This window comes from Aulostomus chinensis, chromosome 1 (assembly GCF_037954235.1).
Source record: "Aulostomus chinensis isolate RoL2024-O1b breed Wild chromosome 1, RoL_Achi_v1.0, whole genome shotgun sequence".
NCBI classification, from domain to species: Eukaryota; Metazoa; Chordata; class Actinopteri; order Syngnathiformes; family Aulostomidae; genus Aulostomus; species Aulostomus chinensis.
In genome coordinates, this window is record NC_141320.1 from 25218966 (window position 1) to 25231194 (window position 12229).

General features: G+C 44.6%; 1 non-coding gene and 1 pseudogene across 1 annotated transcript; both read left to right on the plus strand.

Moving 5' to 3' along the window:
- Positions 1-492: 492 nt before the first annotated feature.
- Positions 493-1548, plus strand: LOC147270890 (uncharacterized; annotated as a pseudogene).
- A 5482-nt stretch (positions 1549-7030) lies between these two features.
- On the plus strand, positions 7031-7102 carry trnaa-ugc (transfer RNA alanine (anticodon UGC)). The gene has a single exon. It is a non-coding gene; the product is annotated as a tRNA-Ala (tRNA).
- The last annotated feature ends 5127 nt before the right edge of the window (positions 7103-12229 follow it).

The following is a 12229-nucleotide window of genomic DNA, read 5'->3' on the forward strand; positions in this document are numbered from 1 at the left end:
CATAACCACTGCAGGCAGGTTCCCCCTCCTCTTCATCAAACTAAGGATCGTTCCAGGCTCACTAATGAGCCCCTCCTCTCCATTCAGGCCCAGGTTTAAAATCCTGTCAGCTCAATTCTCTCAGTGAGCAAAGAAGTGGAGGAGCAGAACACAAGAGGGGAAGGAAGTCAAGGGTTCACCTGTGGAGGGATTTCCTCTCTGTGAGATTGAGACTGAGTCAAGATGTGAGACAGGACAAGAGAAACTCAAGCTTTGGCTCCTTTGTTATTTTTCTGAAATGGAGCACTTGATTTGAACATGCACAGTTTTATTAATATTCTCTTATTTTGAAATGCAGCCCTACTTTTATTAGTCAATGAGACACCATCATACACATCTGCAGTCATTCAAGAATGTTCAGTTTGAAGTTACGTGATAACAGATCTTAGTTGATTTCTGTTTCTGTCTGTTGCTCCGCTGTTTCAGAGTCAAATGAAGAGATTCTGATGTTGCTGTTTGTGTCCTGCAGATGTGGAGCAGCTGCTGGTGATTAAAGAAGAGGTTCCCCCTGAGCTGCAGGACCCAGAGCCCCCCCACATTAAAGAGGAGTGGGAGGAGCTCTGGACCAGTGAGGAGGGAGGGCAGCTTCAAGGACAGGAGGAGGCTGATATCACCACGTTCCCCTTCACTCTGGTCCCTGTGAAGAGTGAAGGGAACGAAGAGAAACCTGAGTTCCCACAGCTTCATCAGAGTCTAACTGAGGAGAACTTGAAAGAAGAGTCTCTGAGCAGCAGCCCAGTTCACCCTCTGAAAACAGAAGCTGATGGAGAAGAGTGTGGAGGACCAGAACCAGAACCAGCCAGCAAGGTAGATCCAGATCCACTTGTACAACCCCAGACTGACGACCAGATGTCAGACTCTTCTGAAGCTGATACTGAAGTCAGGAAGGATGAGCGTCCCTTTAGGTGCTCAACATGCAGTAAAGGTTATAGTTACAAAAATAGTTTAGATAAACACATGAGAACACACACTGGGGAGAAACCGTTCTCATGCTCAGTTTGTGGCAAAAGATTTTCAGAAAAGGCATATCTGAAAAGTCACATGAGAACACATACTGGGGAGAAACCATTTTCCTGTTCTATTTGTGGCAAAACATTCTCACTTAAAGGACATCTGAAAACACACATGTACATTCACACTGGGGAGAAACCAGTCCCCTGCCCTATCTGTGGCAAAAGGTTCTCAGAAAAAGGACAACTAACAAGACACATGAGAACACACACAGGGGAGAAACCATACCCCTGCTCAGTTTGTGGCAAAAGATTTTCCAGAAAGGGAGATCTGAAAATACACACAAGAACGCACACAGGGGAGAAACCTTTCCCCTGCTCAGTTTGTGGCACAAGATTTACCAAAAAGGGGGATCTGAAAAGACACAAAAGAACACACACTGAGGAGAAACCATTCCCCTGCTCGGTATGTGGCAAACGATTTTTAGATAAGAGATACCTGAAAACACACATGAGAACACACCCTTGAAATAAACCATTTGTCACAATGTCGCTCTGAAGCCGTAACCAGAGTGAGAGTTTCATGTTGAAGTCCAACTGAAGAATTCATTTCACAAAAAATGCAAAAATAAACTGAAATTGAACTAAGAGAAAAATGAGATGTGATCATTAGTGGAGTCTGTGTGTGTGTGTGTGTGTGTGTGTGCGCGCACGTGTGCACGAGTTTTTAGAGGTGAAAGGAAGAGATGTTGGCTGCTGAAAATCCAAGTGACGATGGATGAGGAGGAAGCAGTGGCCAGTAATGGGGTGTCAGTAAAGAGAGCTCTGGACTCAGGAGCTTCCAACTCAGAGGAATGAACAGCTCCCTGCCCTCCAGATGAGTTATCAAGAAAAGAGCTCATGAAAATATATGACACTCAGGATTTGTGGAGCTGAAGATGACCTGTTGGTTTCTATGTTTCTCTGCAAACGTCAGGCAGAATGTGGAAGAGCGTCACAGCTGAGACTGTTAAAACCTTAGAGAATGTTTGCTCATGTTGTAAAAGTGCTATTCATGCAGAATAGGATGCTTATTCATGGACGTTAAAATATATTTGGGTCAAACCACAGGAGCTGAAGTGTGTACCCTCATGCTCCAGGTCTCAAAGTTGTAAACTTACTTTGTGGTTGGCAGATTGATGTTTGCATGTGTTAATTTTAATAATCTGAACTATTTGACCTCAACCTGGGCGCCTATTCTGAGATTTTGAGAATCCTTGGATGTGACATGACTCTACCTCCAATCTGTATGTCCCCTCCCCACGGTGATGAATAGCTGACTGTTCCTCAGAAACATCAGAGAACTTCTGATGCTCTATGAGTGCTGTAACTTCTCTCTCATGCATGAATAAAGTGTGTAAGGTTTGAGAAAGAGACCACGCCTCCTTTCTGTTCACTGCTCCGCCGGATGACCCCCCCACGCAGGGCCACTTGACCATAATTAATGGCGACGAGGATGGGATCCTAAACACCTGAGGTTACAGACTCGATGCAACGACTCCACTGATCATGTAGACTGGTAGGAGAACACCTTTTACCAGTTACAGCAGCAGACTCCCAGTAGCAAACCTACTCAGTCCTCCACCTCTGCTTGAGCAGCTGCTGCCAATGATGATCTCCAAAGTCCTGTTCCGTCACTTGGTGAACTGTCTAAGCTTCCTAAAAGAGAGCAGAACTTGTCTGCCTCACTCTCTCCCACTGCTCAATGGAGCCCTGCATTTAGAAGAAGAACTAGAACCTGGAAACCTAGGATACCAGGACAAAAATGTGTTAAATGATGAAGGAGAAGAAGTGATTAATGAAGAGGATTGTATCCTAGAAGAGGTAGAGGGGTTGAAGGCCAAGACCAACAGGAAGAGGAAACTGGCACCCCAGACCTCAGACTCCACAGGGCCCCAGACCAGGACCGCCTCTGAACCTGTGGCATCCCCCTCAACAATAAGACAGCACTTCAGTGTCTTCCAGTGTGCAACATTGAAAATGAAAAACAGAAAGTTGTAACTGAATGCTCTCAAATAACTCTAACTGCTGAACCTAAAGTTGAATTATCAGTAGATGGAAAATCTGCTGAACTCTTAGGGGACACAGGTGCAACAGTTTCCACCATTAATAAGTCAGATGCTAACCGTGTAGGATTAGTTCCTACTTCTGAAAATATAAAAACAGTAGCAATTGCTGGAGTAACTATGCAAAGTCCATTGGAGCACCAGCCAAAGTTCAATTTGGACTCATTTCATGAGAGCATCCATTTGTAATCACTGATAACTCACCAAGTAATCTATTGGGTCGGGATTTGTTCACCAAGTGGAGTGCAACTATTCATTGTTCTCCTGAAGGCGTTCATAGCACAGTCCCTGACCATGATTCTGAATGCTTCTTCAACATGCTACAGGCTGTAAATACAGGATGCTATTATTCTCTCATGTACTCCTTTTCAATCAGATGCTGATGGTGTCCTGGATTCAGACGGATGATTTCTTAGCAGGAAAAGAAGACCTGCCAGATCATTCCAGGTTAACAGGTTTACAAGACCTCCATGTAACTCTACATGTTGATATGACAGGAACGGATGTTGCCTACTTCAAACTGTTAGACCCAAATATGGGATCACAATTCTCTGTGTTCTCAGATACTTTGGCAAGAACCCCAAAAGGTGTTTTCTATTTACCAAACGTTGGAGGTTTGGCTTTGTCACTGTTTCAGGTTGATAAAACCTCGCCCCATATTTCCGTGGCTGTTGTAGAAGGAATAGAAGCACAACGACTCGGCCCTGTAGCACATTCCATGACTCACAATTCCCCAGAGGAAGGGTTTTTATGATGACATCATGTGTGTACATGTGTGTATGTGTATATATGTTTTGACTCTACACATGGACACAAACTGTCCTGTTGCATGTGGCTGTATTGTTATTGGAAGACAAGTCATGGCCAGATAGTTCATCAGTCGGGGTGGGGCGAGAAGATGAGGTTGCAGTATGTTAATTGGAAAATCGTGTGTGTCTGTGTGTGTGGTTGTGTGGTTGTGTGTTATGGTTCACAAAATAAAGGAAAGACGATTAAGTCCCATTTATGTTTATTATGATTGTAATTAATTTACCAAGAAAAGGGTTTCAGTCGGCTCACAAAAATATCTGCAGCCTGAGAAATAGAATAACAGAAGTGTCCCAACTCTTGTCCTTGGATATCCGTCTATTGGCAAGATCACAAACTCACCTTGATGATACATTCAATGAGGATGCACTGGGAATCCAGGGGTACAATATTTTTACAAGAGACAGGAACAGCTATGGAGGAGGTGGAGCAGTTTATGTACAAAATCACATTCCAGCAAAAGAAAGATTGGATTTGATGGCTGCAATACTGAAGTGATCTGGGTGCAAATCAGTCTACCTCATGTTCAACCATTGCTTGAAGGGTGTGTCCAGACCACCAAGTGCAAGGTTTCATGTTAGATAGAGGACGCCATCTTGATCGAGACATTTATTTGCCTGGAGACACAAACATAGATTGGAACTGGTCCACTTCAAGAGAAGCTGCGATGCAAGAACATGTAATTGAACACAGATGGTGGAAAGATCAACAAGAGTGTTCTAGGAAAGATGGTGCGAAAGTGAAACATGCACAGACCACATACTCCCAAACTGGAGCTATTTCTGTTCCAAAGCATTATCTAGACCAGTGGGGTGTTCTGATCAGAACCGAGTGGTAACTGCAAGGAAAGGACATGCTCCTCTAAGAAAATATACAGTCAGGAATATGAAATCACCCTGGGTGGACACAGAACTAAGAGAAGCAGTGAGATGGAGAAATGAAGCAAAACAGGCAGCGATAATATCTGGTTTTGAATCGGATTGGCAAATCTATACAGAAATTAAGAAATTATGTTACTTCTCGGGCTGCACGGTGGTGCAGTGGTCAGCACTGTGGCCTCACAACAAGAGGGTTCCAGGTTTGAGTCCCGGCTCGGGCGTGGGATCTTTCTGTGTGAGTCTCCATGTTCTCCCTGTTCCTGCGTGGGTTCTCTCTGGTACTCCGGCTTCCTCCCACCGTCCAAAGACCTGCAATTGGGGACGAGGCTGATTGATTCTCTAAATTGACCGTAGGTATGAATGTGAGTGTGAATGGTTGTCCGTCTCTCTATGTTGGCCCTGCGATGGACTGGCGACCTGTCCAGGGTGAACCCCGCCTTTCGCCCGTTGACGCTGGGATAGGCTCCAGCCCCCCCGTGACCCTTAATGTGTAGGAATAAGCAGAAGAATCCGATGGATGGATGTTACTTCTCTTTCTTCTTTTTATTACTATTCACCACAACTGGGTTCCATTTGCAGTCGTTCAAAATAATAAAAACACAAGAACACACCTGAGGTTCCTTTTTAGCTGGAATTTTCCTTTCAGAGCTTTCAGAGTGAGGAGAAGGATTTTAAACTCTGTTCTGGATTGGTGATGTGGTCTCTCCTCCTAGTTCCTGTCTATGCACGTGCAGCTGCATTCTTGAGCAGCTGCAGTCTTGAAGGGGAGGTTCACTTTTCTGGACCTTTGGCCTTCCCAGCTCACCCAGGGTGCTCCCAGCAACTGGAGACAGTTTTGGACCCATTGGGTCTGGTCCTGCTGACGCTATCTGCAATGCTAGTGCTAGCGCGAGTGGATAGGCCTGCCATTTAAATACCATCTTACTCACTCCACAGCACATTCCAGGCGACTGAAATAAAACTCCAGAATATCAATTTAAAGTGTTTGTTGATAGAATCATTCTGGGGAGGAAACTTTTAGTACATTGCGGTTCTTTTTGAGGGACAAACCTCAGATTTCAGGTGAAATTTTACCTCTCCTCTTGTCGGTAGAAGTGGGCTCACGTTACAGCTTCAGAGGACTGATATGCTACTGACTGAATGTATTCCTCAGCCATTGGTGAGTCGGCCGATATTTATCTATAATATATATTTATATATCCAGTAACTTCTACCAGTGCTGTCTCTGTGCTGGGCTCTAAAACCAGGCTGAAACCCTCAAATCAACTCTTGCTATGGAGGAAGTCACTCAGCTGATTAGCAGCTGCTTTCTCCAGGATTTTAGAGAGGAGGGGAGGTCAGCTATCAGTCCATAGTTGGCTAGAACCTCAGGGTATCCACAGCTTCCCTGACCAGGACTTGAACCCTAGGCCGCAGCGGTGAGAGCACCGAATCCTAGCCACTAGACCATCAGGGACCACACTGAGCTCTCCAACAACAGACACTATAGACAATGACTCAAGAACACAGGACTCTGTTGTCTCAGCTTGAGATGCAGAGGGTCCACCAAGACCACCAGACACCTCAGCCCCCTAAAGACAGTCCACCCCCAGGATCCTGCCCCCCTCTGCTCCAACTCAGCCCTCCATTCATAACTGACTTTGTCTCAGTCTCTTCACAATGCCAGTCACTGAAACACTGACAATGTGATGGGGCTTCCTGTCTTTACTGCATTTTCTTCAAGGCTCACAACTGCTACTTCCTACAGTCGTTTCTACTATGTACTTGTACTACCAGTTGTTATGAGCAACTGTGGATTTCTAAATATTCCAGTCCTCAGTTTGCAACTGTATTGTGATGATGGGTCAGTTTAGAGCTGTCAATCAATGTTAATAATTGATCTTAGCATCTGGAGATTATTTTAGGAACACAAATACTTTTACGTCATTCTAAGGATGAGCAGACGTTCAATATAATTCTCATTTCCTGGTCAAAGACTCCTGCTAGTCAGAGAGGATCTGGGCTGGATTGGAAAGCTTCTGAGAGGAAAACCTTCACTCTGGACTGGACTGAGAACGGAGCAGCCTCAGCTTCCTGGAGCCTGACTTGCCTCTGTGGTCTAAGGTTGTGTGGGCTGACATCACAGTGAAACTCCTGAGATCACAGAGCCTTTGAGATCACAGGCTGACTTCCTTTTTTCTCTAAAATGAAGAATAAAAATGTTGTGTCTGTGTTTGTGTTCCTGCATCAGTTAAACAGTGACTTTGACAGAGGGAATGTAGCTCAGTGGTAGAGCGCATGCTTTGCATGTATGAGGCCCCAGGTTCAATCCCTGGCATCTCCAGCTGGTCCTTTGGAGCCTTCATCTTAACAGCTAAATTGATCCTTAAATGTGACAACAGTTGATAACAAACTACCAGAAGAGAAACCAGTCTGTTGCATATCAAAGTATTTGTAGCAGGGTCAGTGTGACTGTGAGCCTTCATTGTCAGCATGAAGGAGCTGGTTTTATTTTTGCTGGGGACATCCCACACACAGCTGCTCTCAGTTCCAAATGTGTGTGTCCTCACTCCTCCGTCCTCCTGCTGCCCTCAGAATACAGACACAATTCAACCTGGCAAGTTTGGAGCATAGAAGTGCTCCTGAAGAGATGTGTGTCAGCCCACAGCTGGCTGTTCTTACCTGGAACCTCAAGATGAAACTGCTTCCACAGATTGGAAATGAATCTGATGTTGACTTTTGGACAAATCACCTGTTCATCAGTTCATCATCACTTCCATCCATTTTCTACTGCTTATCTTGTTATAGAAAGGAGTCTATCTGCTGTGTGACTGAGGCAGTTACTGTGAGCTGCTGCATGTCTCAGTGTGTGTGTTCGGGGGGGGGCTGTGTGTGACTGGTCGGCTGCCAAGGATTATTGATGAGATCAATCATGATCAGCTCTGAGATCACGGCACAGAAGAAGGAGACTTTTTGATTTTTGGGGGTTCAGTTTCTAAGTCAGACACATCATCACAATTTGAAGTTTTCCTCCAGTAAAAAACAAAACAACACAAAACCAAACAAAAACATGATTTGACTTTTGATGTCTGCATTTTTTGGAAATTGTGAGTCCAACAAGCAGGAGGCCGTTTGAGCTTGGAAACTGTGAAGCATCACCAGTAACTGCTGGTTAATTTACAGGTGTTTCCTCCAAAAAGTTTAAAATGAACTCGATGCTGAATCTGCTGCAATGTCTCAGAATACTGCCAGTGCAATGAAGAGAGTGTTGGCTGACTAAAATGGCAATGCCAGAAAACAGCAGCATGACATTTTTGTAGATGTTTGCGTCCAGGTATGAAGGTAGAATGACAGGCCCAATGTTCAGTAAAAACATCCTAAATCCGGTTGCTTTCCACCTATCAAGTTCCCTCAGTGTTCAGGTTTCCTGGCAAATTCTACAGGAGTATGATTGCGTAAACCTGTCAAACAGTCAGACATCCGGTTGACAAGGCCGGCAGGTAAAGGGAATTTGAGAGGCCCCCTAAGCCAAATGTTCAGAAGTGTCCTTACAGCACCCAAGCACACTGAATGCATAAAATCACCTGGGACCTGAGATACCATCCCTATGCTTAAAAAAAACACGATGGCAGCAGATTGTACAATAAAACATTTTATCGTGCATTTTGTTCAAAACCTGACCATAAAATGGCTCGTCATTGAGAGTCTAAACATAAAGATAGGCCAGATGTGGCTGGAGCAGTTGCATTCCTAAAAGGCTCTAAAGAGCGAAGGATTCAGTTGGCTATCTTAAGGAATAGGGGGAACCGTATCCACAATGGTGACGTCCTCAAACAGGGAAAAGGACTGAAGGGTGACTGTCTCATTCAGGTTCAACCCTTTGTTAGACTCTATTAAGTCACTGACTCCCAAACTCTGTAATCCTCCTTAGTAGCTTTGGTTATTGATGATCTGCAATGGTTAGTGGGGGTGGAGCCTATCCCAGCAGCCTTCAGGTGAGGGGCGGGGTTTATCCTGGACAGGTCACCAGTCCATGGCAGGGCCAACACATAGAGACAGATTGATTATAAAAATGTTCATCCCCAGTTTGAAGTTAGAGACAGGATTTAAGTGTGGAAGGTTTTTGTATCTTCAATTTAATTCTAAGTGTTGTAAACTGTTTCTAACAAACTCTACTGTTCAACAGTCAAAATGTTTTCTAACCAAGCTGAATGCTCTCATATACTTTTCAAAGTTGAGTTTCTTTCATGTCCTCCTGAGATCAAAGACAGAATTCTAGGTACAAATAAATAAACAATAAAAGCCCTGATGACATCATCATCAATTCTGTCTTTGATCTGGAGGCTCTTGCTTTCTTGCTTCAAATAAAAACCATTGTTCGAGGGAAAAATCTGCATATAAACACACAAACAAACACACACACAGACACTCTCTCACACACACACACTCACACACACACACACACACACACACACACACACACACACACACACACACACACACTCCCAGTCACTAACCCATATTGTCACCACTTAAACACCACTGGAGTATTGAAAGAGATTCCACATGTTGGTCAACCAGAGAAGCTCCAACTGGTGAAGGTCATCCAACCCTGCATGAAGGTCAACCTCCATCATCTGCTGCTCATTAGCAGGGACTTAGCTCCAATGGTAGAGTGCTAGCTTAGCATGTGAGAGGTAGAGGGATCCATGCCCTCCTTCTCAGAATACTTTAACTTGTTCTGTTGATCAGAGGAGCTGCTGGGTGATGAATGCTGATGTTTGTCCACTGCTGTGATAAAGTGTCCCCTGTTACTGAGATGAGGACGAACACCTGCTCAGGTCAAAGCTGCAATCAAACCAGGGACTCTGAACCTCCCACACAGTGAAGGAGTTTGTCCTGCAGGTTGATGGACGCTTTGAAATTCCTTCAACATTGATTACTTTCCTGTCTCCTGCTGAATCAGCATCCAGAACCTGGTCAAGAGGAGGCTGAGAGCTCAGGAGGTGATGTGACGGCTGGTTGGACAACTCAGCAGTTGGTTTGAATTCTGATTTCCACCTCTTTTTAACAGATCCACATTTCAAAACAACCAGGTTTATTTGGCTCCTTTCTTTTAGCAGAGGATGGTTTTGATCCATCAACCGCTGGTTCTGGCCCAGCTCTCTTCCTCTGCTCCTCTCTGCTTGACCATCTATTGAACAGGTCTTGATTTAGGAGAGCAGGATTGAGACAAGAACAGGAATGTGAGTGTTGAAGGTTCACAATTTGGCTCTGAAGCCTCAGCAGGTAAAGATTCATCTCTTATTTCAGAGGTGATTTGAAGAATTCATTGTTGCTGAACTGTTGATGCTTCAGTCTCTGGACGTTCACTGGTGGAATGTTTGTGGGTCAGAGGTGAAAAGAGGACAAGTGATGTCATCACCTCCAGCTGAGACCTGCCAGGTGGTCCTGCTTCATTCAACTCTGGTGCCTCTGCCACTGTCCTGACTGGTGAGGCTGACAGCAGGTTCTCTCTCATCTAAACTCTCTGTTTACAATGGAGGCTGAAATCCTTGTGATTGGTGGTTCAGTCATCAGGTCTGTTGAACTCCCAGGTGCCATCACCTGCTGTCTTCCTGGTGCCAAAGTTGTGGACATTATTGAATGTTTGAGGGTCAGAGGTGAAAAGAGGACAAGTGCACCTGTTGTGTGTGATGGGGCACCAGCATGGAGGAAGTTGTCAAACATTTCCAGCTAAACAGCAGGAAACTTCATGTAAAGAATTAAAATGATTTACTTCAGTGTTTAACTCCCAGGCCTCTGTAATAAAACCCAAGGAACAACTGACCACCTCACCATGACTTCACCCTGATAACCAGGAGGTAACCTGGTAGTCAGAGCAGCGGTGCTCAGGGCTGTGGACTCAGAGGAGGGTTCTTCTTCTGGTCCTGGGTTTGAAGACATCAGCAGCCTTGTTGGAGTCAACTGGGATGTTCCTCTCAACAGACAGCAGCATTAAATCAGAGAGCCTGTCTGCTCCATGGCTCCTCCTGAGCTGGTCCTGGATCAGCTTCAGTTTGGAGCGTCACCGTTACACTGGAGCAGAGGTCACTGGCAGTGCTGCATATACTGGGAGGAGCCTGTGGCTCTGGGTACACTGTGCCCATGTTGTTGGCTTGAAGGCAGCTCAGCGTTACTGCACATTGTTGAGTGACAAAAACAGCCAACACCTCCAGCACAGAGAGGAGAGACCTGCCACACCTCTCCAGAGACCTGGGACATGATGGCAGTGGTGGGATTTGAACCTACACCTCCTCAGAGACTGGAGCCTTAATCCAGCACCTTAGACCACTCAGCCACACTACCTTACTGAGCTGTTTCGTGAGTTGGTCTGCTAAAGGCATGTTGAAGAGGAAGTAACAATGATTTCAAACTTATTCTGAAGGGTGACCCCTTCCCTCCACGGTCACAGGAAGTGACGACAGCGCCGCTAGAAGAAGCCAGGAAAGAAATGGAAAAAGGACTCAATTTAAACAGAGCCTTTCTACCTCAGCAGCCATGCTAGCAAACCCCCTTTTGTCTGGTTTGGACAGACAGACAGACAGACAAACAGACAGACAGACTACTTTATTAATCCCTTTTGGACGTTCCGCGAGGGAAATTCCACTCTCCTCAACATACATTCACAGCACTGTTACAATAGATTAGACTAAAAATAGCAAAGAAGAGAAAACAAAGACTATATATATATATATATATATATATATATATATATATATATATGCATATATACACGTGCCTGTGCCTGTGTGTACCTGGATGGTTATGTATATATGCATAGTGACAGGAATAATCATAATATTAATTGTTCTTAATTGTTATTATAACAATAATAATAATAATAACACTAATAATGATGATGATATCATATAATAATGGTGATGATGATATAATATAATAAAATATAATAGTTATAATAATAATAAAAATAATAATAATAATAATAATAATAATAATAATGTACAGTCTCTTATATTACACGAGTGTCCGGTTGTTATTGGGTTAAGCTAATGGTGCTCAGCCCTCTCCTACAGTCCTTCTGTTGGCCCTCCCCCCCTCCAGTGAGGAGTTTAACAGTTTAATGGCTCGGGGGATGAAGGAGTTCTTCAGTCTGGTTGTTGTTTGGTGACTGTGGATGAACACACAGGAGAAGTTGAGCATGAATCTGTGTTCCTGTTCACTTGAATACATGCAGGAGCAGCAGGTGGAAATACTACTGTTTATTTTTGTTCTGATTTCAGAACTGTTGACACAACGGTGTCAGATTAAAGCATCTCCACCTTCCAGATGCTGGTCTCCTTCTGGGGTCCTGACTGACCTCCATCTTGTGTTCTGGATCCACCTGAACCCAGCAGCTCCAGATCCCTTCACTCCCTTACAGGGATAGAAAATGGCTGCTGGATGGAAGTCCCCCAACTGTGGCTGTTCT